Source organism: Coregonus clupeaformis, chromosome 26 (assembly GCF_020615455.1).
Source record: "Coregonus clupeaformis isolate EN_2021a chromosome 26, ASM2061545v1, whole genome shotgun sequence".
Taxonomy (NCBI): domain Eukaryota; kingdom Metazoa; phylum Chordata; class Actinopteri; order Salmoniformes; family Salmonidae; genus Coregonus; species Coregonus clupeaformis.
This window is the reverse complement of record NC_059217.1, coordinates 7,094,667-7,119,840: the sequence shown is the minus strand read 5'-3', so window position 1 is coordinate 7,119,840 and position 25,174 is coordinate 7,094,667. Positions and strand designations below refer to the sequence as shown.

The 25,174-nt window shown below is 44.6% G+C and overlaps 1 protein-coding gene across 6 annotated transcripts in view; it reads right to left on the bottom strand.

The window, feature by feature from the left end:
* The window catches only part of clocka (clock circadian regulator a), a 72,613-nt gene that overhangs the window by 34,700 nt on the left and 12,739 nt on the right, over positions 1-25,174 (bottom strand). For 4 of the 6 annotated variants that reach the window (XM_041848779.1, XM_041848784.1, XM_041848785.1 and 1 more), the window contains exon 2: positions 15,727-15,816. The gene's annotated coding sequence lies outside the window, so the exon portion shown is untranslated. Of the gene's footprint in view, positions 1-15,726; positions 15,817-15,950; positions 17,231-21,832; positions 22,667-25,174 lie in introns of those variants that run through there. The other 2 variants (XM_041848781.2, XM_041848780.2) reach the window with 2 other exon arrangements.

Genomic DNA, 25,174 nt, shown 5'->3' with positions numbered 1-25,174 from the left:
GTGGGTCTAATCCTAAATGCTGATTGGTTAAAACCGAATTCCAGCCGGTGTCTATTCCACAAGTTAGGCAATTTATAAACATCTCACATTGCTTTTAGACTAACATTTAGTTTTCAACAGCGGAGATTTGTATAAACCTTGCTGTCTGTCTCTCCGACATTTGCAACATTGTTTCAATTTTCAAATTCGATCTCCAGCTGTCCCATAGTAATGAACGTGTCGGCAGTCGGGACGAGACAGACAGGCAGGCAGGCAGCATTTCTCAGCCAGTCGAAATCATGAATCAGCTGGCATAATTTTTATGGATATGCAGTGGGGAGAACAAGTATTTGATACACTGCCGATTTTGCAGGTTTTCCTACTTACAAAGCATGTAGAGGTCTGTAATTTTTATCATAGGTACACTTCAACTGTGAGAGACGGAATCTAAAACAAAAATCCAGAAAATCACATTGTATGATTTTTAAGTAATTAATTTGTATTTTATTGCATGACATAAGTATTTGATACAACAGAAAAGCAGAACTTAATATTTGGTACAGAAACCTTTGTTTGCAATTACAGAGATCATACGTTTCCTGTAGGTCTTGACCAGGTTTGCACACACTGCAGCAGGGATTTTGGCCCACTCCTCCATACAGACCCTTCAGGTTTCGGGGCTGTCGCTGGGCAATACGGACTTTCAGCTCCCTCCAAAGATTTTCTATTGGGTTCAGGTCTGGAGACTGGCTAGGCCACTCCAGGACCTTGAGATGCTTCTTACGGAGCCACTCCTTAGTTGCCCTGGCTGTGTGTTTGGGATCATTGTCATGCACGTGTAACGATTCCGGCAGTCTGAGTCGGTTCCTGTCTGTGTATTAGTTTTTCTGCTCGGGATCTCCAGTTTCCCGAGGGTTCTGGAACGCTCCCTGCCTGGTTGCCGGGCTACGTTGCTAGGCGGGAGCTCTCCTGATTTCCACACCTGCATTCCATCAGCAATCTGCACACCTGGCCCTGATCATCACCTTCATAAGCTCTGACCTGACATCCATTCCCTGCCGGATCGTTAGCCATGAACAGTATGTTTATCAGCGGATCAGTCTTAGAGCTTAGAGCATTAGTTTTGTTGTTTTGCACCTTGTTTGCTTGTTGTATGCTTACCTCCGTTTTGTTCTCCCTGCAGTCACTCGTCCGGAACCTTCACCCAACCTCTGCCTGATGGTCGGCGGCTGCCGAGCCATCATTGGACCAACTACTGCACCCTCAACAACTCATCCACGCCGCCCGCTCTGTTCCCTGGATTATTCAGCAGCACTCGTGGATCAGTTAAATAAACACTCACCTTTGACACCACTTACCTTGTCCTGGTCTGCTTCTGGGTTCTGGCTTAGTAAACCGTGACAGAACGATCCGGCCAGTAATGAACCCAGCGGACCTGGACTCTGTTCGCCATGCCATTACCCATCAGGAGAAGATGTTGGGCCATCATAGCACGGTACTACAGGAGATCGCGTTGTCAGTTCGGAACCTTTCTACCGGTCTGACGGAGGTCCAGAACCAGCGCAAGTTTCCGGTGGAGGATCCACTACCGGTTTCACCCATCTCGCCTGCCGCTTCTGGAGCTGTGTCCTTCCGTGAGCCCAAGGTTCCGACGCCGGATAAATATGAGGGGGAGCTGGGAAGATGCCGTTCCTTCCTTATGCAGTGTGGGTTAGTGTTCGATCTACAGCCCTACTCTTATGCCACAGACAAGGCTAGGATAGCCTTTGTGATTGAGTTGCTGCGTGGTCGAGCGCTGGAGTGGGCTTCAGCCGTTTGGGAACGACAGGATCCCTGCATGGCTTCATACCAGGGGTTCACGGCCGAGATGAGGAAGCTCTTCGACCATTCCGTCCGAGGGAGGGACGCAGCTAGGCGCCTGTTTTCGCTTCGCCAAGGAACTCGCAGCGTGGCCGACTTCGTGATCGAGTTCAAGACGTTGGCTGTGGAGAGTGGGTGGAATGAGGAGTCTCTGCAAGCGGCCTTTTACCAGGGTCTGTCGGAGCAGCTCAAGGATGAGTTGATCTCCTATCCGAGCCTAGTGACCTGGACAGCTTGGTAGCCTTGTCTATTCGGGTGGATAATCGAGTCCGAGAGCGAAGGAGGGAGAAGCAATGGGTCCCGTCCCAACCGATCAGCTTCTCAGGTTCCAGTCGGGTCGGGGATTGGACCAGAATACGTCGATCATCGTCCACCACACAGGATTAGTGGAGAGGTCCTGTCTCCCGATTCTGAACCCATGCAAGTGGGGCGGCACGGGTTAACCAAGGAGGAGCGCCAACACAGACGTAGGACTAACTGTTGCCTCTACTGTGGTGGTTCGGGACATTACCTCGCCACTTGTTCCCGAGCGGTCGTCAAACTGCGCGGCTCGCTAAAGTTGGGAGGACTTTTAGCGAGCCAGTTTCGACCTCTCAATACCTCTGTCAGACCCCGTTTCCCGGCTACCCTCGCGAACAGGAATCAGAGCTTAGCGATTAACGCTTTTATCGATTCAGGTGCCGATGGAAGCTTTCTTGATGCCGAGTTGGTGGAACAGCTGGGGCTTTCCAAGGAGCAATTGCCGGAAGCCATTGAAGCTACCACTCTGGACGGCAGTAGTCTGGCACGTATCACGATGAGGACTGAACCGGTTAAGATGCTGTTGTCGGGGAATCATTCTGAGATGATTTCATTCTTCATTCTGCCGTCTTCCCATGTTCCTCTGGTCCTTGGATACCCCTGGCTGAAGGAACACAATCCCACGTTCGATTGGGTGACGGGCAAGGTAACGAGTTGGAGCCTTGATTGTCATGCTAACTGTCTCAAGACTGCCTGTCCCCATTCGGTTCCCAGTCAGGTGATTGAGGCTAAACCCCCAGATTTGTCCCTGGTTCCCGAGACATATCACGATTTGGGGGAAGTGTTCAGTAAGCAGAAGGCTCTGTCACTCCCTCCCCACCGACCATATGATTGTGCCATCAACCTGTTCCCTGGAGCTGTCTACCCCAAGGGAAGGTTATACAGTATCTCCCGACCTGAACGTGAGGCTTTGGAGACCTACATCAAGGAGTCCCTAGCTGCTGGTCTCGTTCGTCCCTCGTCATCACCCCTGGGGGCAGGATTCTTCTTTGTGGGTAAGAAGGATGGCTCTCTTCGACCGTGTATTGATTATCGGGGGTTGAATGACATCACGGTCAAGAACAAGTATCCCCTGCCCTTGATGAGTTCTGCCTTCGACTCCTTACAGGGTGCTACGGTGTTCACCAAGCTAGACCTACGCAATGCGTATCACATGGTCCGGATCAGAGAGGGGGACGAGTGGTTGACGGGTTTCAATACACCGATGGGTCACTTCGAGTATCAGGTGATGCCGTTTGGACTGACCAATGCTCCAGCGGTATTCCAGAGTATGGTGAACGACGTCCTGAGAGATATGATCGGTCTCTTTGTGTTTGTTTACCTGGATGACATTCTGATCTTCTCGAAGGAACCTTCCGACCACGTCCAGCATGTCCGGCAGGTTCTGCAGCGATTGTTGGAGAATCGCCTGTTCGTGAAGGCCGAGAAGTGCGAGTTTCACGCCCACACGACATCCTTCCTCGGGTACATCATCTCCAGGGGAGAGATTAGGATGGACCAGGAGAAGGTTAGAGCGGTTCTGGAATGGGCCCAGCCCGGTACGAGATTGCAGCTCCAGAGATTTTTGGGGTTTGCGAATTTCTACCGCAGATTCATCCGGGATTACAGCCGTGTGGCCGCTCCGTTAACTGCCTTGACTTCCAGTATCAGGACCTTCAAGTGGAATCCGGAGGCGGATCGAGCGTTTCTGGATTTGAAGAGGCGATTCACCAACGCACCGATTCTCTCTCAACCGGACACGGCCCGTCAGTTCGTCGTTGAAGTGGGACGCGTCTGATGTGGGAGTTGGCGCCATCCTGTCGCAGCGATGCTCCACGGACAGTAAACTCCATCCCTGCGCCTACTACTCTCGTCGCCTTTCGCCTGCGGAGAGGAACTACGATGTGGGTAACCGGGAGCTTCTCGCGGTGAAACTTGCCTTGGAGGAGTGGCGCCACTGGTTTGAGGGGGGCGGAGCAACCGTTTATTGTCTGGACTGACCACAAGAATCTTGCTTACGTGCAATCGGCTAGACGTCGCAACTCCCGTCAGGCCAGGTGGGCGTTGTTTTTCGGACGATTCAATTTTTCCCTGACGTTCCGACCTGGATCTAAGAACGGCAAGGCGGACGCCTTGTCCCGGATGTTCTCCAAGACGGAAGAGAGTGGGTCCAAGACCGAGACAATTCTCCCCCGGAACTGCGTCGTGGGAGCAGTTATGTGGAAGATTGAGGAGGAGGTGATGGCGGCCCTTCGGACGCAGCCCGGTCCCGGTAACGGTCCACCCGGTCGGTTGTTTGTGCCTGAGTTGGTTCGTCCTGCTGTCCTCAAATGGTCCCACGCCAGCAAGATGGCTTGTCACCCTGGCGTGGCTCGGACGATGGCGTTTCTTCGCAGACGTTTTTGGTGGCCTGCCATGGCCGAGGAAACTCGGGGTTTTGTTGCTGCCTGTCCAGTGTGTGCGCAGAATAAGAGTACCAATCGGCCCAGCTCTGGACTACTCCACCCCCTTCCTATTCCCCGGCGACCATGGTCGCATCTGGCCCTGGACTTTGTCACTGGGTTGCCCTCTTCTGAGGGGAACACGGTCGTTCTGACTATCGTGGACAGATTCAGCAAGTTCGCCCACTTTGTGCCAATTGCCAAGCTTCCCTCTGCCTCGGAGACGTCCGAGATCCTGGTTAGGGAGGTTTTCAGGGTCCACGGTTTGCCCAGTGATATCGTTTCCGACCGTGGCCCTCAGTTTACCTCTGCTGTCTGGAAGTCCTTCTGTTTGGCCATTGGAGCTACAGTCAGCCTCACATCTGGTTTTCACCCCCAATCTAATGGTCAGGCGGAGAGAGCCAACCAGAAGATGGAATCCACGCTACGCTGCCTTGTCTCCTCCAACCCCACCTCCTGGGTCTCTCAGTTGCCTTGGGTTGAGTATGCCCACAATACTCTCCCTACATCTGCCACTGGGATGTCTCCCTTCCAGTGCCTGTATGGCTACCAACCTCCCTTGTTCCCTTCTCAGGAGAAGGAGCTCTCAGTGCCCTCTGTTCAGGCCCATATTCGTCGTTGCCACCGGACCTGGCATCGGGCCAGAAAGGCACTCCTTAGAGTTTCGGACCGGTATCAGCTCCAGGCGAATCGTCGCCGGATCCCTGCTCCCACCTATACCATCGGAGATAGGGTCTGGTTGGCCACACGGGATCTTCCTTTACGGACTGAGTCTAGGAAGTTGTTACCGAAGTTCATTGGTCCGTTTGTGGTGGAGAAGGTGATCAATCCGGTGGCAGTTCGACTCAAACTACCGAGGACGCTCAGAGTCCATCCCACCTTTCATGTCTCCTGCCTCAAGCCTGTTTTCCTCAGTCCTCTGTTGCCTCCTCCGCCTCCTCCTCCTCCTCCTCGGCTGATCGGAGGTGGTCCTGCCTACACGGTGCGACGCATCATGGATTCCAGACGGCGGGGCCGGGGTTTCCAGTATCTCGTGGACTGGGAGGGTATGGTCCTGAAGAGAGGAGTTGGATTCCGCGGCGACAGATCCTAGATGCTGACCTCATTCGTGACTTCTACCGCCTCCATCCTGGCGCTCGGGGAGTCCGCCCGGTGGCGTTCGTCGGAGGGGGGTACTGTAACGATTCCGGCAGTCTGAGTCGGTTCCTGTCTGTGTATTAGTTTTTCTGCTCGGGATCTCCAGTTTCCCGAGGGTTCTGGAAACGCTCCTGCCTGGTTGCCGGGCTACGTTGCTAGGCGGGGAGCTCTCCTGATTTCCACACCTGCATTCCATCAGCAATCTGCACACCTGGCCCTGATCATCACCTTCATAAGCTCTGACCTGACATCCATTCCCTGCCGGATCGTTAGCCATGAACAGTATGTTTATCAGCGGATCAGTCTTAGAGCTTAGAGCATTAGTTTTGTTGTTTTGCACCTTGTTTGCTTGTTGTATGCTTACCTCCGTTTTGTTCTCCCTGCAGTCACTCGTCCGGAACCTTCACCCAACCTCTGCCTGATGGTCGGCGGCTGCCGAGCCATCATTGGACCAACTACTGCACCCTCAACAACTCATCCACGCCGCCCGCTCTGTTCCCTGGATTATTCAGCAGCACTCGTGGATCAGTTAAATAAACACTCACCTTTGACACCACTTACCTTGTCCTGGTCTGCTTCTGGGTTCTGGCTTAGTAAACCGTGACAGCACGACCCATCTTCAATGCTCTTACTGAGGGAAGGAGGTTGTTGGCCAAGATCTTGCGATACATGGCCCCATCCATCCTCCCCTCAATACGGTGCAGTCATCCTGTCCCCTTTGCAGAAAAGCATCCCCAAAGAATGATGTTTCCACCTCCATGCTTCACGGTTGGGATGGTGTTCTTGGGGTTGTACTCATCCTTCTTCTTCTTCCAAACACGGCGAGTGGAGTTTAGACCAAAAAGCTCTATTTTTGTCTCATCAGACCACATGACCTTCTCCCATTCCTCATCTGGATCATCCAGATGGTCATTGGCAAACTTCAGACGGGCCTGGACATGCGCTGGCTTGAGCAGGGGGACCTTGCGTGCGCTGCAGGATTTTAATCCATGACGGCATAGTGTGTTACTAATGGTTTTCTTTGAGACTGTGGTCCCAGCTCTCTTCAGGTCATTGACCAGGTCCTGCCGTGTAGTTCTGGGCTGATCCCTCACCTTCCTCATGATCATTGATGCCCCACGAGGTGAGATCTTGCATGGAGCCCCAGACCGAGGGTGATTGACCGTCATCTTGAACTTCTTCCATTTTCTAATAATTGCGCCAACAGTTGTTGCCTTCTCACCAAGCTGCTTGCCTATTGTCCTGTAGCCCATCCCAGCCTTGTGCAGGTCTACAATTGTATCCCTGATGTCCTTACACAGCTCTCTGGTCTTGGCCATTGTTGAGAGGTTGGAGTCTGTTTGATTGAGTGTGTGGACAGGTGTCTTTTATACAGGTAACGAGTTCAAACAGGTGCAGTTAATACAGGTAATGAGTGGAGAACAGGAGGGCTTCTTAAAGAAAAACGAACAGGTCTGTGAGAGCCGGAATTCTTACTGGTTGGTAGGTGATCAAATACTTATGTCATGCAATAAAATGCAATTTAATTACTTAAAAATAATTTCTGGATTTTTGTTTTAGATTCCGTCTCTCACAGTTGAAGTGTACCTATGATAAAAATTACAGACCTCTACATGCTTTGTAAGTAGGGAAACCTCGGCAGTGTATCAAATACTTGTTCTCCCCAATGTATATAAGAAAGAGAAAAATGAAAATAGAGTTAAGAAAATATTTACTAAATAAACTAGCTAGCCAGTGCTAGCTAACATATTCATGCTTTGACTATTTCAGACTGTAACATCCATAAGTCATTTTTCGTCTCTAAAGTAATCATGGAAATGACAACCTTTACAAAATTATAGTTTTTGTGTTCAGCCAAGCCTTTCTATCAAAATGGCTATCCATGTTATGACCTAAGACTTAAAGACTTTCGCTAATATGTTCAGTCTCCTCAAAAAGCTTGTCCATTTCATGTAACATCCATAACACTTCGCATTTGCTTTATTTCTCCAACATGCCAATATTTAGAAGTCCTCTTTTTGGGGTATAAACTCCCCCCTAGGGCTACTATACACACACAAAAGTTTCATTTATATTTTTTGTAAATTCTTTGAGACATTAAAGTTGTGATTTTGCGTGCAAGTCCATAACACTGGAATCGCCACGGAGAAAAACATGCAGACAGAGCATGACGTGAGAGCAGAGGAATGATAGGGAGTAGGATTAGGGTTAAAAAGCTACCGCAACATTTCTGTTTCCTCTAAAATAACAACAGTTGCCGTAGCAACACTAGCGGTAGCTAGAGCTAAAGGCTGTGCTTGTATAACTGTGAGGTCACTCAGTGCTTCACTGACCCGCTGACACAATTACCAATTTTCCTCCTCCTTCCCCTTTAACTTCATCACAGCTCCACAGGCAGCCAATAACAGAGCACTTTCAGTCACCATGAAACCCTGAGCAGCCAACCAGTGAGCAGAGAAAGTTACCATGAGCCCTGAACAGCCAATCAAGTCCCTAATCGGCATATCACAACATTCAAAAGCCAATTACACAGTCACCAAATGCATCCTGGCTTCTCTGGGGCAGTAGTGAGACAAAGGAAAGAGGAAGAGAAGAGAGAGGGAGACACGGAGGATAAAGGGAGCGACATGGAAAATGAGGGGGTGGAAGAGGAAGAGAAATGTTTTTAAAGCAGCCACTCATTAATCACTGAAGCCACAAATGTCCTGTTTCTCCCTCATATACACAGTAACCGATTAATACACTTCCCACACAGGAGCCCCCTCATCATTTCTTAGTAGCCTAAAATACAGAGCCTATAGGGTAGTGTGGTGCCAGGACAACAACCTCTCCCTCAACGTGAGCAAGACAAAGGAAATGATCGTGGACTACAGAAAAAGGAGGGCCGAACACACCCCCATTCACATCGAATGGGCTGTTGTGGAGTGGCTCGAGTGTTTCAAGTTCCTTGGTGTCCACATCACCAAAAACGATCATGGTCCAAACACACCAAGAAAGTCGTGGAGGGCACGACAACGCCTTTTCCCCCTCAGGAGACTGAAAAGATTTGGCATGGGTCCCCAGATCCTCAAAAAGTTATACAGCTGCACCATCGAGAGCATCCTGACCGGTTGCATCACCACCTGGTATGGCAACTGCTCGGCATCCAACCGTAAGGTGCTACAGAGGGTAGTGCATACAGCCCAGTACATCACTGGGGCCAAGCTTCCTGCCAGGACCTATATAATAGGTGGTGTCAGAGGAAGGCCCAACATTGTTTCAAAGACTCCTGTCACCCTAGTCATAGACTGTTCTCTCTGCTACCGCACGCAAGCGGTACCGGAGCACCAAGTCTAGGTCCAAAGGGCTCCTTAACAGCTTCTACCCCCAAGCGATAAGCCTGCTGAACACTTAATCAAATGGCTCCCCCCTACCTACATGTACAAATTACCTCGACTAACCTGTACCCCCGCACATTGACTCGGTACCGGTACCCCCTGTATATAGCCTCATTATTGTTATTTTATTGTGTAACTTCTTTTATTTTTTTTACTTTAGTTTATTTAGTACTCTATTTTCTTAAAACTGCAATGTTGGTTAAGGGCTTGTAAGTAAGAATTCAAAAAATCTCACTCACCAACACTTTTTCACCAATTCCCTCTCACAGGCATTGTGCTGATGCACTTTGTGTGTGTGTGTGTGTGTGTGTGCAGGCACTGACTCAGATGTAGGTCAGAGGAGCTCTGAGGATATGACTCACTCTAAAGTGGATCCTCGGCGCAGCTCGTCGTCACGCACACCGATGCATGCATCGAGACGCCAGCATATCGTCAGTGCCCATTGGCAACCCCATAGCAACCGCCCGCGCCATGCAGGGTAAAAATAGCTCAGCTGAATTCCTCTACAGCTGAGAATCGCTCCATCATGAGTGAGCACCCCCCTATTCTATTATAGAGCAGAGAGAGACTCCCTTTATCTCTGTTGGAGGCTGAGCTCCCCCCTATGATGGTCTACCTATCGCAGAGAGAGAGGACCTACCTCCGTCACTGGACGCTGCTCGCTAGTAGTCTTTACCAATCCATTACTGTTTGAGTGTTCTCTAATGCTATAAGAAGAGACTGCCCCATACGTGTGCTTTCTATGTTTTACCGTTCAAACTCTCCCTGTTCATTAGAGAGAGAGAGAGCGAAAGAGAGTAAGAGAGAGAGTAAAGGCATCAGCATGCTTCGGTTCAGCTGGCGCCTAGCCCAAGTCGGCTAGGCGAACCGAACGAGTGTGCTCGCATACTCCCTTAAAAGACCTTTGCTTGAAAAAGCGGCAATAGTACTGTTTGTCCATCTTGAGACACTGTAGCCAGTATGCTCTTCCTCAAAATAGTCTGAATTAATTTAAGATAACTCAAGAAATCTGTCATTAATTTTGACATTTTTGCCAAGATCTTAGTCGCGAAATTTTACATATAACTAAGATGTTTGGTGCAGTATTTCTCAAGTAAAAAAATATGTGCATGAAAACGATTCATCGCTCATTGAATGACAACAAACACTTCATTGAAGAATCCCTACTGTTGACCAATCACTGACGAAGGGGCATAGACTTTGGCTACCAACTTCAGGTTGCCTAGAGACATTTATGCGTGTGCCGGAACAGCCGAAAAAACCTTGCCGCAGACCAAAAGAGAGACTCAATATCTTGGTGTCATTATACTCCTAGTGTGCTCTAACATATGGACCTTCTGAAATACACATTTCCACATTCATTTATTTAACATAAAACATATTAATATGAATGAATCTAAACAGTACCCTTTTTGATTTTGTTAATTTTAAGACGTATTGTTTGGAACAATATCTACTCTATAAGTACATACGATTTCCAGAGTGGCCTCTGCTAATTCTGATCAATTTTATGAGCATCACCAACACAGTGAATGGGAAAATGGATTCAAAGGGATCTCTGCTGGTGATTTCTTGAATGTGCAATCCTAAAAGGAGGGCTGTGATTGGTTAATGAACTATAATGTACATTTCTATGTATAAAATGGTCATATCATCAAGTACCAGAGTACCCCCTCTTGAAATGTGATGTGTTTGAAGAGTATATGGGTCCAAACAATGTCTAAAAATAAGCAAAATCAAAAAGGGTACTATAAATGAATGGGAATCTAGACAGAATCTAGATAATAATTCATATTTGAGAGCACAATATAGCCTAAGGAGTATAATGACACCAAGATGCTGTCTGTATCATGTACGGTTCACGGATCATAGGGTCTTACTGGAGGTATGTAAAACGTACCTAGATTAAACACAAGAAATCTGATCCGGATCGTATGGACCTTGGCATACAGAATAGGTCCTCTCTAAGCTCAGCCTAAGCCTGTGTGTACCATCCCCGACATATTCTGACATCGAAAACCAAGAGGAATTTGTGGACCATCTATTAGTAAGGGGGTAGGATAGCCGGAGTGTCACCATGTGAAAAGCAGCAGTACTGCTTTTAGGGAACTGACAGTGGGGATGGGAAAAATGTGTCCGCCATAGAAACGGGTCCATCGGCTCGCATTGCCGACATTTAAAACATTCAGCCATTCAGACAAGGAGCTGGAGGAGGAGAGGTTCTGCTCTAAGTGGCAGAGAATCCCTCATTAATCTTACGCAGTTGGAAACCACCAATGAGCATCAACACATTCATTGCCGGGAAAGCGAACCAAATATACATTTACCCACACTTTGCATATACACCCTCTCTCTCTCCCGCTCTCAGACGCAAAGGTTACACCTCTCCCTGTTAATCAGACAATAAGAGAGAGTGTGCCTGCTACAGCACACACGGTGGTTAATGGCTTCTAATTTGTAGGCTGACAATTCCAAGAAGAGGGAGAATACAGTGGATTTCTCTGTAAGTGGAGTTACTGACAAACAACAACAGCAGGCTCGATGATTCTTCTGACAGTCAGTGACCCATACTGTAGCTGGGCTTAGGCTAAAGTCTAGACCTTGAGCTACTGTTCCTCTATCCATGCTGCTGCCCAGTTCCCTGCCCTCCCCAGCCCGTCTCCCCACCACTGGGCTGCTGAAGCCCCCAGAGCTGGGCAACCAGTTGTGTTCCGCCCCGGCAGCACAAAAGGGGTCTTTGTTTGCGTTTGCGTCCCGCAGTCCACAGACAGGAATGTCTGAGAGTAGGGCAGCGGTTTCCAATGGCAGCGGGAGGGAGGAGAGGCTGCCAGGAGCCCTGCCACTTGCCGATTCTCCCACAGTGGCCGGTTCAGAGTAGAGAGAGAGAAAGAGAGAGGGGGATGAGCACTGCCAAGCCAACACAGGAGAGGAGGAAATTAAAGATGCCATGCCAACTGCCCACAGTGCCCGCTATCACCGCCTACCACAATATGTGTCATGAGTGTAGGCTTACATGAGCGTTTTTCTCTGCACGTTGACAAGTTGTGCAGACCCACCGTCCAAAGGTTGTTTTTATTGGCTGGGGTCAAACAGAACATTTCAGATTCCTTAGTCACCTGCTACACCTAGGTTACACTAGCATAGGGGTCTCCAACAGCTAGATCGTGAGCTACCAGTAGCTTGTCCCTCAATTCTGAAAGTACATCCATTTTCATGTGTTCCATCGCAAACTGTCATAAACATAAAGCTACTATCCAATCAAAGCCACATTGACATTATCCCACCACTAGTTAGCAACTATTGGCTTAAAAAGCCAAACGTAACACAATATCTGGCTATTCATTTCCAGCAATATTGCCGCCGTCGGTCTGTTTGGTGCATGTGTTAGCGATGCTAATGATAACCATCTTGTGGGTAGACAAAGACTTTCCTCAAAAACCTTCTCAATTAAATGTTTACTGCAAAGTTGGCTTACCTGACAGAACTACATCATTATTTGTATCAATTGGTTGGCCATTGTTTTGCAAACTCTGCCATGACATGTGCTATAGCAATACGTCTAACAGCAGAAACATGCGCAGTTAAAGGGGAATTACACTCAAATCTATATACAGTACCAGTCAAAGGTTTGGACACACCTACTCATTCCAAGGTTTTTCTTTATTTTTACTATTTTCTACATTGTAGAATAATAGTGAAGACATCAAAACGATGAAATAACACATATGGAATCATGTAGTAACCCAAAATGTGTTAAACAAATCAAAAATAGCTGTCATCAAGGCAAAGGGTGGCTACTTTGAAGAATCTCAAATATAAAATATATTTTGATTTGTTTAACACTTTTTTGGTTACTACATGATTCCATTTGTGTTATTTCATAGTTTTGAGGTCTTCACTATTATTCTACAATGTAGAAAATAGTAAAAATTAAGAAAAACCCTGGAATGAGTAGGTGTGTCCAAACTTTTGACTGGTACTGTATATTTTAACAAATTGGATGGTGATTTAATCATTGACATGGACTCAGAACATACATTTTTGTTGTTTCTCTATGAATAGCATCACAGCCAATGGTGGTGATGATGATGATCAGGGATGTCAAATTATCAAAGCCACAATTTTCTTCAGCTCCAAGCCTTTAGTCCCAATACTTGCTGTAGAGTTTCTGCTCAAACTCAGTTTGTCACATACATCCCAAAAAGTTTGAACTGCCCCTACAGATGACCAACTCCAGCAACAATGCATTCCTGCTGAGATCAGCTCCATTAGGCCTAATGTTCATATCCTCAAACCCAGTCCTGGGGCTGGGGGTGGATGGAGGTTGGGTGGAAGGAGACAACCGTGTAACCGACGGTTAACAATGAAGACCGTCATGAAAATAACTGTCATAACGTAAAAAAATATATACAGCTGACTGAAGACAGGACAGCCGGGCATTCGTGCGGTTGAGTCAGTTTCTGCGGTAACATGGAATTGGGAATTGCCAGGGACCTCACGATACGATATCACTTGCTGATACGATATGTACTGCGATTCAACACTGTGATTTTAATGCAATTCCATGGTGCTCACTATTATGTCTGCTGCAGAGGAACAAGAGAGAGCCATGAGAAAAAGAGTTTTGATCAGTCATGGAAATAAAAGTGCTGAAAACAAATTGGCTCCCCATTTTAAAAGAAGATGGAGAACAAGCTATAGGATGAAAAATACTGGAGTTTTGGTGCAGATACAGCCAACTAGCGCAAAAATAATATTGCGATAGATTGTCAAAAATAATATCCCGATATGTAACTGTATCAATATTTTCCCCCATCACTACTTAATAGGCAGGGCAAACCCGTTTTGGTGATTTCTGGTATATCATCAAAATAAATAAATCACAGCATGTTTATGAACTCATTCAGCAGTTTTTACCAGATTACGTACAATACCATTGGAAATTACTGTTGTTAATAAAGTTCAATTTATATTACAAAAAATGTAATAGAAAATTATGCTGTCGCTGCTTTCTGTTGACAAGACATTTTGATAGATAGCCCAAAGTCAAAACACAGTTTTAAAGTGTCCAAATCAATACCCAATATGCAGAAACAGTTTCTGATATATTGAAAACCTAAATATACAATTTACTATATAAACATACTTGTGCAACAATAGAAATCATATTACTTGTATTTTTTTTAAACAAGCACATTATAAACTGCACAAATATGGCAAAATAATTCAACATGTCAATTTATGATAGTATACACTGAGTGTACAAAACATTAGGAACACCTGCTCTTTCCTTGACATAGACTGACCAGGTGAATCCAGGTGAAAGCTATGATCCCGTACTGATGTCACCTGTTAAATCCACTTCAATCAGTGTAGATGAAGGGGAGGAGATAGGTTAAATGATTTTTAAGCCTTGATACATGGATTGTGTATGTGTGCCATTCAGAGGGTGAATGGGAAAGACAAAATATGTAAGTGCCTTTGGTAGTAGGTGCCAGGCGCACCGGTTTGAGTGTGTCAAGAACTGCAACGCTGCTGGGTTTTTCACGCTCAACAATTTCCTGTGTAGCAAGAATGGTCCACCACGCAAAGAACATCCAGCCAACTTGACACAACTGTGGGAAGCATTGGAGTCAACATGGGCCAGCATCCCTGTGGAACACTTTCGACACCTTGTAGAGTCCATGCCCCGACGAATTGAGGCTGATCTGAGGGCAAAAGGGGGGAGGGAGGGGTGTTCCTAATGTTTGGTATACTCAGTGTAGAATCATGAGAATCGCAATATCGGCACCCAAGTATCGTGATAATATCGAGGATGTTGCCCACTCACAAACTATTGCAACAATAACATTTATTTCTCACTCATTTAACTATTTAGAGAGATTAAAAATACTCTTTACCCGGGCACACTAGACTAGAGCCTCCATAGAGTCTGTGCAGCAGCCTGAACATTTGACGTCCCTACTCTTAACAACGTGATGAAACTTCGTTGCTCCTTGCTGAAGCAAGCAAGGTGTTGTAGCGAACAAGCACACATAGAAAAGGTGCAAGCAAGGTGCAGCAGCAGCACACAAAAAATAGTATATGGCAGCACATGCAGTCAGGAGCGGAGGAGAGGAAAACATTAGCGTCAAAAAATTCATATTGTTTTTTTTTTGTTGCTATTCGAACAGTTATTACGGAGACCGCGGTCATTTGGCTGGCCAATTACCGTCATCCAAAATTCCATGACCGTCACAGCTCTAATGTCAACATCAGAAGCAACATTCAACAGATATTTTAACAATTTATCCCAAGCTAGTCAGGCAATAATTTACCCATTATTCCAAAACACTTACGTAACACCGTTTTGACCTATTACCTGGACACATTTTAACAATTACTTTACTCTACTTGGGCAAACCCAAATACCCACTTTGAGAAACCCTAAATCATGTTTCAGACTCCAATAAACTGCCACATAGCTATATCATCAAATATAAATTACATACACAAATAACCTAAATTCTACACTGCGTGTATGCAAAAATGATTTAGACCACATTAACGTAATAGACCCGTCACACCAATGGTGCCAGTCTAAATGGAGTTGTTGCATAGACTGTACAGTACATTCCTTAAATGCCATGCAGCCTTTTTCTTAATCTCCTTACCTCTTTCACTTTATTAAGCGATGTCCAGTAAGGCAACCAACCTTCTGTAGCCTGTGGTCTCAGCACAGTCGTTTTCTTCAAAATGTTGACCTGGAAAATCAAAATAACAAAAGGCCAATGAGAACCATACATACATTTGATCAAGATTGCCCTGTGGTCTGGGCGAGTCTACATGGTAGGAATATGAAACAGTTGTTACCTAACATTCTTGTGCAGTGACCCACCTGAAGCTTTTCGAATTTCCTTGTGACCAGCCAAAGAAACAAACACAATATATTGTGCCAGAGTGCAGTCTTTAGCAGGCAGAGACTAGGGCTGGGAATTGCCAGTGACTTCACAATACGATATTATCACGATACTTAGGTGTTGATACGATATGTATTGCGATTCTCACTATTATATATGTATAGCGATTCGATAATGCGATTCGATGTTCCAAACATTGCTCCCCATGTCTGCTGCAAAGGGACAAGAATGAGCCATGATCAGTCATGGAAATAAAAGTGCTGAAATCATGTTGGCTCACCATCACAAAAGAAGGAGAACAAGCTAGAGAAGGAGTTAGGGTGTTGCTTTATGTTGCTTTAGGTTGCTTGAGGTGAACTGTGTTTCCAGAGGACAAGGCAGTGACGTGTGAGAGCATAGCAGTGCTGAAGGTTCTAGCCATCAGCTCTGCTTCTCCCAGAGGTTTTGATAAGAGATTAATCACATCCTGAAGCTCCCAAAGCACTCACATACCAGTCAGAAAACTCAGACACACTCAATCACACACACCTCCTAAACTCATTTACAACCATCGCTCGGCACTGTGTCAGTCAGCTGGGATGGGGGGTTCGGTACCACAGATGTAAACACAAGCTTCCATCTGCTCCTGGATCCACATGAAATTAAACCTCAGTGTGTGTTGTTGGCGAGAGAGAGAGAAAGAGAGAGAAAGAGATAGAGAAGGGTTGGGCTCATTTCAAATTGATTTCAATTAAAAATGTGAAATAAATAGCTTCTACTTTTCAGTTTATTGAAAAGTCTTTAAATTGTAATTTTAGTTTACTTCCTGAATTTACTGCCTTCAATATGAATTGAGCCCAACCCTGACAGACAGACAGGGCTAGTGACTTGAAGGGGTTTAAAAGGTGCTGCGCATAGAATTTTTCCCCTACGTGGAAGCTAGGTGAATTGCAACAGTGCTAGGCTGGATTCAAAACAAATCTCCCCCGCATCTCATTTCCCTGTAACATGGTGGAGACTCACGCTTGAGACTTTTACTTTCGGTTTTGGTCCACCAGCTTCAAACAGCTGGAAAAACTCTATTTTTTGTGATTCAAAATATATTTCACAGCAATTTAGATGGTACAACGATTCTCTACACTATTCAGTGCTTGTTTTCTCACATAAACTGAAATTGAGCAAACAGTGTAGAATTTTAGCAACCAGGAAATGACAGACCGATTTCTACAATGGCCACTTGACCCGATTCCCACTAGATAACACAGCCACAAAGTAAAAAAAGCAACCATAAGCTGCCTCCAACATTGTTTTAGAGAATTTGGCAGTACGTCCAGCCGGCCTCACAACCACAGACCATGTGTAACCACGCCAGCCCAGGGCCTCCACATCCAGCTTCTTCACCTGCGGGATCGTCTGAGACCAGCCACCCGGACAGCTGATGAAAATGTGGGTTTGCACAATTGAAGAATTTCGGCACAAACTTTCAGAAACCGTCTCAGGGAAGCTCATCTGTGTGCTCGTCTTCCTCACCAGGGTCTTGACCTGACTGCAGTTCGGTATTTTAACCGACTTCAGTAGGTAAATGCTCACCTTCGATGGCCACTGGCATGCTGGAGAAGGGTGCTCTTCACGGATGAATCCCGGTTTCAACTGTACTGGGCAGATGGCAGACATCGAGTGCCCCATGGTGGCGGTGGGGTTATGGTATGGGCAGGCAAAAGCTACAGACAACGAACACAATAGCATTTTATCGATGGCAATTTGAATGCACAGAGATACCGTGACGAGATCCTGAGGCCCATATTCGTGCCATTCATCCGCCGCCAACACCTCATCTTTCAGCATGATAATGCACAGCCCCATGTTGCAAGGATCTGTACACAATTCCTGGAAGCTGAAAACAGTGTGTTCCAGTTCCCGCCAATATCCAGCAACTTCGCACAGCCATTGAAGAAGAGTGGGGACAACGTTCCACAGGCCCCAATCAACAGCCTGATCAACTCTATGCAAAAGGGATGTGTCGCACTGCATGAGGCAAATGGTGGTCACACCAGATACTGACTGGGTTTCTGATCCACGCCCCTACTTTTTTTTTTAAGGTATCTGTGACCAACAGATGCATATCTGTATTCCCAGTCATGTGAAATCCATAGTTTAGGGCCTAAATCATTTATTTTAATTGACTGATTTCCTTATATTAACTGTAACTCAGTAACATCTTTGAAATTGTTTCATGTTGCGTTTATATTTTTGTTCAGTGTATATAATAGCAATGAACTTGGAAACCAAAGGATTAAATGGATGTGTTGTGCTTTAAAACAAAAGGCCAATTTATCCTTTCCAATAAGCTGCTCATTAAATGTACATCATTCAGGCTAAAGGCTTGTTATTTATGACCCACCGCCTTGATTGGAAATTGTGTTTTTTACATTGGATAAGAGTAGAGACTCAGAGCTACAAAATGGTATATTATACACTGCAGTTGAGGAACAATGGGAATGTAATTCTGCTTTGAAAGTTGATAAACTTGTAACCCCACTTTTGAGAAAATGGCCCTTGAATGTTTTGGTACACCTACTGGAGAGCTATTCTTTGTCTACACCTATTCAGCATCGTTCACACCATCTTAAGCCTTAGCCCCACCCATTTCTTTACAATAAGGAAAAACTTCATGTAAAAATACACTTCATCTAGTCCTTGGCTATATCCTAATCTGACTTTGAAAGTGTCCAGTTAAAAATATTGTATACATATTTTAGAATTATTAGATGATTCTTACCCAGACACTTGTCTAAATTGATGGGTCATGAAAAATAAATGCTATAACCACCCCCCAGACACAACTGACTAACTTGATGGGTCATGTAATCATTCTCTTGCGAGTCTTTTGTTTAGAGATGTAGCTAGCTAAACAATGAACCATAATCCCAACCCATAGCTACAGTACAAATGGATTGTCATAGCTAGCCACTATGCATGAAAAGCTAGAGTATGAATATGCAGGTAGCTAAAGCTAACCAACTATAACTAGCAATGCAAATGGCTTTCTGAGATACGAATAATATTACTACACAGATCATACACGTAACGTTAGCTAGCGAGCCAGCAAGCTAACGTTCACTAGCTAGCTAACGTTAACAGTATGCTTTGACGCAATGAAAACGACTTTCTGACAAAATTAGAAATGTATAATATCTGAAAATGTAGCTAGACTCTTACCCGTATACATGGATGAACGCTTCATGGCAGCGTGTCTTTTCCGTTTGGTTTGTAGCTAGCTACAGCTTGTTCAACCCGTTGTTGTGTCAAGTCACTCCGGTTCACACTGACCGTGTGCAGAAAAGTACTCAGTCACAACTTTTCCCCACTTGTCTTTGTCGATAACACCTGCTAAATTCTGGGCAGCAATGTTGTTGAGAGCAGTAGCAACACTTTTGCAGATCCATTGCTAAAGTGATATATTTTTTAAAAGCCGCAATAGCAAGGATTATATACACATACTGAGCAGCTCATGTTATAGACAGAAGCGTGCTACATGGCAGACCAATCCGAACTCATCTCTCGGCATGTCCAGCCCATCCATTATCTCAGCCAATCATGGCTAGCGGGAAGATTCCAGTCTTTTTCCGTGGCTAAACCAATTAGGCTCATAATTTAACAATTGTATTCATATTTACAGATGGCATACGAGTTTGTTATTAAGGCACATGAAAGTTCACATGTTCCAGAAGGCATTTCTAACCCCCAAAAAAGTATTATAAAAACTTTTTAAAACTTTCAAATGCCTCTCCTGTGAAGCAGTGACGTGTGACATAGGCCTAGCTACTTGAAACAGGTCACATTTCAGACGATGGTCAAAGACGTGACAGATTGTTGTCAGTGACAAAAGCTTTGGTGCTCTGCCATAACAAAGGCTGTAATTCCAGGCAGCACCACAATGGAGTATACAATTGCCAGAGACCACAGACAAGCCTATGCTAAAAGAAAAAGCCATCTGTGTAAATCTCTGCCTGAACATCATGACACAGAGTGGTCAGTTTCGTCAAACAGTTGACATACATCCTGAAATGAGATGTGATTACTGATCAATTCAATTATACATTTATAATTAGTAGGTTCTTATCTGTTTTAACAAACCTTTTTTATTTTGTACTTATGTATTGTATATTGTTTTTTTGTGGTGTGGTTTTCATATAAGCCCTTGGGCTTCCAACCACACCTGCACGCTGTTTTTTTTGTGTTAATTTATTTGTATCTGTATTGTTGTCTATCACTTGTTTTCTTTGGAGCAAATAAAACATCTTTTTATTTTTATTTTTTTTTAGACCTAGATACATTACTGTTGAGACATATGGGGGAAACACCACCTCAATACCTAAAAAGGGGACAGCAGTGTGGAGTAGTGGAGCAAGCTGGATTTGGTATTAGCCTAGCCTAGGAAGCAGCCTGCCTCCACTCTACTGGAATATAATAAATACAATTTAGAGCAAGTTCACAGAGTAGCTACACAAGGGATGCAGGCTAACCGCCATACTCACACATGCCTGCTTCTATCTCTCCTCACCCTGCCATCTTAAAAAATACATTCTGTTTTTGTGTGTTTTTTCATTAATTCTTTCCAACAGAGGAGTCATCACACCCCAATATAATGGCTTATTTCCAAACTCCACAGCCCTTGGTGATTATCCTGTACACATTTCACAAAGGTTTGGATGGATTGTTTTTTTTACACCGCAATTGTGATTGACTTGAAGACGGTCAAAGTTATTTTGCAGTGAAGGACTAACACGCTCTAAGATCAAAAGCCCTAAGGACATAGTCCTATCAGGCTGTAATGTAACTAGTTGGTGGGCATACAATATGTTCTGCCATGCCCTGCTGCAGTGCATCAGCTGTCAGCTTCAGCTGGGCTGTTGTGTTGTGTTTCTGTAAAAGCAAAAGACTGCCAACTGGCAATCAACTAGCCAGCTAATTCACCTAACCTTCAAATCAATAGGACGTTATCTTGGCATCAAATGAACAACACCATACGTCACTCCATCTGAGGCCAGCCAATATTGTATGCCTCTAGAGTCCCGTTTCTATTGGCACTTGAACCCGGGTTGAAGTCATCCCGGGTTGGGCTGGCCTGGATGGGCATAGTCCGAATTGCGTTTCCATTGAATCTGTGTGGTCCACTAGAATTATAAGTGATGTCAACATTGCTAAGCAACCTGCGCATTCCATATGAGTGATCTCTGCGACCTGAAAAATTTAGAACGTTGGAGAATTGATCCTGTTGATACTATCTTCATTCTATTTAATTATTGGTCAGCTGGCCTAAGATACCCATGTTTAACCAGTTCGCTGCTAATTTTGGAAAAATATTTGAGCATTTCTGAATGAAGAATATAACATGTTGTACTGAAGTGTCTACCCAGATTGGCAGAAGAGTCTGGACCTCCTCAAAGGCCCAGGGAACCAACTTTTTAGTTCTTTGCCGCAACAGTATCCATTTTTCAGTTGATTGATGAAGAAGCTGATAACTGGTTGCTTAGCAATGGTGTTTGCCAACTTGAGCACAACGTCACTGGCCTGAATTTTAATCGGGCTAGCATCAGTTGTGAAACTGGGCTGCACTGGCCAGGGTTTCCTCCGACCCAGCTCGAATTTGAGAATTCCATTCGAGCTAGCTCGAATTTGGCCCTACTTCAAAGTGCTGTCAAAATGCACATCTCCTCATATAAGTTATTTCCTCACTGTGCAGTTTCTACGAATACAAGGTTTAGGCTAAGGAATAAACTGTACTATTGGGGGAGCGACTGACACACATCCTAACTTGGTCACGGTCAAACCAAAAGTCACTGTGCAGTTTCTAGAATTCAGACAACAGGCTACTTACTGTGCATGTTGTGTGCAGTGCTCAAGGACAACTTCCCCACGAATACTCCTAAACACAAACAATAACACTGAGGACACAGACAAGGCATGCAGACATAGCACTATAGATATCACAAGATGCAGGGCAAACTAGGTCTCTAGTACTGCCGGCAAAACAGATGCAGTTCAGAGTGGATGAGAATTGCTTACCATGGCCTGCCCTGAACAACTTGTTCAACCATAGAGCCACTGAACAACTTATTCCGTTTCCATGGTCAAATGTACGTTTCAGCATTGGTTACATGCTGCGTCTGTCAGTGCAGATATTGGATAGGTAAAATTCAGAGGGCAACTTAGCAATAACAGATGACGTATCTATCTTGGACTACACAAACATTGGCCATTGCAAGATGGTACTGCTTGAACAGCTGATAAAGACACATATTGGTATGTCTTCAAGGCTGTCCAAAACACAACCCTACTGAGCATCACAGGAACCAGTGCACCAAACTGCATTAGACAGGCATTCCGTGCATAAATAAGCAAAATGTGTAGCCTACATCAAGGCAGTAAATTAATACAATGAACATGGTCAGATAGCTCTAGTTGAATATAGCAGTGGCCATTAGATTTATGCCAGTGGGATACATTGTATCCTAGTCAAAAGCCGTATACGGGTGATTCTCATGAAACCAGTTTAAAACATGTCTGTAGCAAATAGAGTTACAAAACCATGATACATCTGGAAAAATCAACTATCATTCTGCAGACTAAGATGTCTAGTTTTTGGCAAAGTGCAATATGTAACTTTTTGGGTGACCTGACCAAATTCACATAGAAATGTGTGTTATAGATCTGTCATTCTCATTGAAAGCAAGTCTAAGAAGCGGTAGATATGTTCTATGTGCACCATTTCTGTTTCACTTTTGTGTCTTTTACTTTCGGTTTTGTACACCAGCTTCAAAACAGCTGAAAATACAATATTGTTGGTTATGGAATATATGTTTCACAGCAGTTTAGCTGGTACAATGATTCTCTACACTATACTTGCTTGTTTTGTCAAAAATTAGGCGAACTATTAGAATTTTAGCAACCAGTAATTGGCGGCATGATTTCTGCATAGTGCATCTTTAAATACATTTTATATTTTTGCCTGAATATCTCACATTTTCACCCAAAATTCTCATTACCGAAATGCGTCCGGATTAAATTATCGGGTCATTCTATACAATCTTACTTTATAAAAAACAAACTTATTTCAATAAAACACAAAATATGTGCTGACGTTCGTCTCTAAATACATATATTTTTTATAATAGTTGACGTTTACATTAAACTATCATTCAGTATTTATTACGTAAAAACACTGTCTGTGGACGTCTCATTACCGTAACACTTTTCACAAGTTTTTTAACACAAGTTCCTGTAAAAACTCCAATCAGTTTTTAAATAACATTATATTCAACCATGCTTGATGCATCCTCTAGAGGAGTAGTCCTTAGATGAGCATAAATTCATGTATTCGCTTAAATGCCTTCAGAATTAGGTTCTTATTCTCAAACACCCCCTTTACCTCACTTGGCCTTCTCATTACCAAAACAGCAAAAAAGTTCAAATTGGGAAAAAGTCAGAGAACCATTACCTTACCAACAGGGAGGCATGAATGGGCTTTAGTGATGTGGTCAATTGTTTGTTGACTCATAATGGCTCTCCTATTATTTGCAGATTGAGCTAAGGGCCTCTCATTACCAAAACACACATTTCTCATTACTACATCATTTTCAGGTCCGTTTCGGTAATGAGAACCTTAATTTCGGTAATGATACTAAGCTAATTCTAATGTATAGTCAATGGGTGTGCTGTGCTGGTAACTTAATTTATTTACTAGGACCTCTTCTTAAACCTATTGCATAGATATTTTTGTAACACAACAGTTATTTGATTAAGTAGGGTTTGTTAGGAAAAATGGGGTGTATAAACCCCATGTAACTTACTTTAAGCCACAATTGGCAGGATATCCCCCATTTCGACATGTGTGCCTGTTTTCACACTTGTTTGATATCCCAAGACAGTTCTTGGTCCATATCTCACGTATTTAGATACTTTATAGGCATATTGTGTTATGCTGTTTGCCCATAGGATCCCAATCAATCCAGAAATATACCTAAAATACCTTTCAACCACAAATATCCACATCCTAATAAACTAATACAGTGGGGGAAAAAAGTATTTAGTCAGCCACCAATTGTGCAAGTTCTCCCACTTAAAAAGATGAGAGAGGCCTGTAATTTTCATCATAGGTACACGTCAACAATGACAGACAAATTGAGATTTCTTTCTCCAGAAAATCACATTGTAGGATTTTTTATGAATTTATTTGCAAATTATGGTGGAAAATAAGTATTTGGTCACCTACAAACAAGCAAGATTTCTGGCTCTCACAGACCTGTAACTTCTTCTTTAAGAGGCTCCTCTGTCCTCCACTCGTTACCTGTATTAATGGCACCTGTTTGAACTTGTTATCAGTATAAAAGACACCTGTCCACAACCTCAAACAGTCACACTCCAAACTCCACTATGGCCAAGACCAAAGAGCTGTCAAAGGACACCAGAAACAAAATAGTAGACCTGCACCAGGCTGGGAAGACTGAATCTGCAATAGGTAAGCAGCTTGGTTTGAAGAAATTAACTGTGGGAGCAATTATTAGGAAATGGAAGACATACAAGACCACTGATAATCTCCCTCGATCTGGGGCTCCACGCAAGATCTCACCCCGTGTGGTCAAAATGATCACAAGAACGGTGAGCAAAAATCCCAGAACCACACGGGGGGACCTAGTGAATGACCTGCAGAGAGCTGGGACCAAAGTAACAAAGCCTACCATCAGTAACACACTACGCCGCCAGGGACTCAAATCCTGCAGTGCCAGACGTGTCCCCCTGCTTAAGCCAGTACATGTCCAGGCCCGTCTGAAGTTTGCTAGAGTGCATTTGGATGATCCAGAAGAGGATTGGGAGAATGTCATATGGTCAGATGAAACCAAAATAGAACTTTTTGGTAAAAACTCAACTCGTCGTGTTTGGAGGACAAAGAATGCTGAGTTGCATCCAAAGAACACCATACCTACTGTGAAGCATGGGGGTGGAAACATCATGCTTTGGGGCTGTTTTTCTGCAAAGGGACCAGGACGACTGATCCGTGTAAAGGAAAGAATGAATGGGGCCATGTATCGTGAGATTTTGAGTGAAAACCTCCTTCCATCAGCAAGGGCATTGAAGATGAAACGTGGCTGGGTCTTTCAGCATGACAATGATCCCAAACACACCGCCCGGGCAACGAAGGAGTGGCTTCGTAAGAAGCATT